The sequence below is a fragment of the Arachis ipaensis genome, chromosome B07 (assembly GCF_000816755.2).
Source record: "Arachis ipaensis cultivar K30076 chromosome B07, Araip1.1, whole genome shotgun sequence".
NCBI lineage: Eukaryota > Viridiplantae > Streptophyta > Magnoliopsida > Fabales > Fabaceae > Arachis > Arachis ipaensis.
Window position 1 is genome coordinate 93,054,912 of NC_029791.2, and position 3,639 is coordinate 93,058,550.

General features: G+C 35.9%; 1 long non-coding RNA gene across 1 annotated transcript in view; it reads right to left on the reverse strand.

Annotated features, from left to right (window-relative positions):
• The window catches only part of LOC107610100, a 5,382-nt gene extending 1,836 nt beyond the window's left edge, over positions 1-3,546 (reverse strand). Inside the window, exons 1-2 of the long non-coding RNA XR_001613395.2 lie at positions 2,934-3,546; positions 2,592-2,828 (exon numbers count right to left, since the gene is read on the reverse strand). This is a non-coding gene — a long non-coding RNA (uncharacterized LOC107610100). The remainder of the gene's footprint in view (positions 1-2,591; positions 2,829-2,933) is intronic.

Genomic DNA, 3,639 nt, shown 5'->3' on the forward strand with positions numbered 1-3,639 from the left:
AAAATATAGCTCTGGGTTTCATCAAGCAACTAATATATATATATATATATATATAGCTCTGGGTTGCATCAAGCAACAAATCATCACATGATCATTCTCATTATCATCATTCATTATCATTCTCATTATTCATCATCACTTTGACATTCTTATGCAGTACCTCTTTCTTTCTCTGTTCACTTATACTATTCAAATTCAATCATACTATACAAATTTTACATCTTTCACTTTTACAACATCTTTAGCTAAAACCATTTCTCTTTATCATTCGGATTCAAATATTATAAAATTCACCAAACTCCTGAAAAGTAATCCTTTATTTCAAGCCCATATCATAACCCTTTTCATATTGAATCCAACTCAGCATAATTCCTTTCTTAAATAATTCAAACTTGAAATATAAACCTTTTCTTGGTAATTCCAAATTCAAAATAGTATAATTCTTCTCTTATTTAGATAAAACTCAAATAATATAAATTTTCAAGTTCAAATTTTCTAGAATGACTTCTCAAACAAAACCTCAGGTTTTTATAAAATTTCGACAGCACCTCCCCTAAAACTCGGACTTAACCACCCTTACGGGTTTCCCCTTTCTCAACATCTCATAAAACCTTTCTCAACAATTGCCACAATAATATATTCTTAAAAACATTTGATAATAGTATAGAAAATCTATTTCTCAAGTTCCATATCCAAGTAATCACCAAAACAACATTGGCAGTCTAATTTCAGTTTTATTTTTAAAATATCAAACGAATTTAGAATTATGCAAACTTTGTATCCATGCAACCGTCTCGAATTAAGCTTTCTATTAAGCCAAAAATCACAATTTTTTGCTGGCTCTAGCTTCGGAGATATAAGCAAAACCGTGACTGCTCTGTAGGGTCTTAAAACCAGAAGACAGCAGCAGCGTACAGTATTCGAAATTTCATATAAAATCCAAATTAAATCCAACCACCTTCAAAATTAATGTGGTGAAACATAACTTATCCAAATTTCTTTCTCAATTGGTTCCAAGGTCATACCATTTTTAATGAAGGAGTTACGTAGCTTGGAAGTTAAGTAATTTTCTGCTGAAATCTGTTTTACAAATCATTGAACACAACCTCTTCCAAGTCCCATAACTCACTGATTAAAACATGGAAAACCCTGAAATTTAAATCATATATACTAACCATACTCAACTTTCACCTCCAATTGGTTGCATCTCAATATAATTCCAGAATTAAAAATTATAAAGGCTCAAAGTTACTGACTTAGAAAACAAAACCTGATTTTTACTGCATAATACATCTTACTTTAAAAATTCATATCTTTAAAACCACAACTCTAACAATTCTAAATTTTTATGAAATTAAAGTACTAGGACCAGAGTTTCATTTAAAACTGGCTCCATTTCAAAATTCAAACTGGAGAATTTTTAATAGAGGAAACAAGTTGCTGCTGTGTTAAACGTTCTGCAGAAAACCAGATTTGACATTCCTAATTCAAAAATTTACCACAAATCATAAACTTAATGAAAAAGCCTCAAATTCACCAGTCCAGCTTCCTATATCCCAAAGCTTAATCCAGACTTGATCCCACGCAATTCCGATCATCACAGAATTAGTTATAGATTTTCAAAGTCTCCGGCTTCATTTAAAAGTAATGCAGAAAATCAAGTTTTACATTTTAACTTTGAAAAATCTTAACTAGTTCTATAGTCAATTCAAACTTCCCAAAATTGAATCCCAACAACAAATTTAATTACAGTTTACTCAGCCTTTACTGTCATATCATTTCGATTATCGTTGTGAATAACTGATTCTCTTCCAAAGTCATCTTTTAATCTCAAAAATCAGATTTTCAGCAACTAGTTCAACATTATAAGATTCAATCTTCCAATTATTCCTTAAGCCCAACTTCAATTAATCACTAACTAAACCCATTACAATAAACCAACTCAACAGCAATAGTTTCAATTTGACCCATCAAAATACCGAAATCACAATAATCTCTCATCAAACAATTTATAAATTCAATCTCACAAAATCAACAAATTTAACCAAAGTTCCCATAAAAAATTTCAATCATTCCAATCATAATTTCAGCCACACAACTCAACTAATTCAGTATAATCACATAGAGTTAGAACTTTTCAACAATTCCATTCATATCAGAAAAAACAATATCAATTACAACTTCAAGCACTCACAACAAAGCCCAAAGACATTCACAGCTTTAACCTGAATTCAGTAATCCAATTGAAGCACTAACACATCATCAAACTTACTCCAAATTTCACAACCTCAACCATCATCACAATAATCCCAAACCAAACACAAATCTAACTCAGTTCATCAATTATCATTACGACAACTTTTCAATAGTTAACTCATCAAATTTTAATTTAACAAGTATTATCAAATGAATCACCATTCACAACCACATTTAATTCCAGTCACAGCTCAAAATATTCACAACAGCTAACAAATTTCAAATGCATTTCAGGTTATTCATGACAATTAAGAAATTCTAAACCATTGTTAACCATTTTCACTTATTCCAATAACTTGGTGGGCATTCTAAATTAAAAACGTTAAATCCCCTACCTCAAAGTCGAAACTCACAGAATTCACTAAACGCAGCTGCTCCATTAGCAGTTTCCAGCACCTATTTCCATGGCAGCAACAATGACAAGGTTAAAGGCCTCCTCTCCTCTCCGATCTGAGATTCTAGAAGTAGCAGCCATTTTCAAACAGAGCTAGCAGCAACGTGAGGTGGCCATGGCAGCAAGCAAAAACCATGAATTCAAATCGGATAAAAGTAACAATTCTGGAAGTTCAATTCTGGAAGTTCAGGGCAAAATCAAATTGGAACAAGAGCAAGGCTAATAAAATGGCAGTGGAATAAACAAAAACATCAAGTGATGATTCAGAACACGAATGTCTTACAACAATTAGAAGGTAATAACAGAACGAAGAAGCTACGACAGCGGTATAGGCAACTGCAATAGCAAGCTCGGAGGGTAGCAGAGCAACTTCCTCCTCCAGCGACGGCTTGGTGAGACACAGCAGCAGTAGGGTGCAACAACGGCGGTGCAGTAGCTCAGTAACGGCGACGCGGTTGCAGCTCGCGTGGATGGCGACGGCAACCCACAGCACTGACGACGACAAGGCTGGTCGCGGGCTTCTTCCTCGTGGTGTCTGGCTCTCTCTCCGCGCTTGACGGCATTCGGTGGCAATGGAGGCATGGCGGCGACGCAGCAAAGGTTCCCTCCTCCCTTGGCTCTCGCGCAGTTTTTCCTTCCTCCTTGAACAGCGACGACGACATCCTCTTCGTCGGCAATAATGACGGCGGCGATGGCGAGGCAGGCTGGACGTGGTGCAGCTCCGTTCACAAGGTGTGGGTGTGTGACAGAAGGGGTGTGGGCTGAATGAGTGCAGTGTCCTGAGTGTGTATGTGTGCCGCGGTGAAGCTGAGGAAGAGAGGGGGAGTCTGTACGCTTGTGATGAGGGTGACGGTGCTAAGGAGAGTGGGGGAGGGTTAGGGTTTCTGATTAGTAACTTAAGGTTTCCAATTTGGAAATTAGGGTTAGAAATTAGGATTTTATAAAGAAATAAGGATAGATATGAATAGATATTTTGATAAAATTGAAGG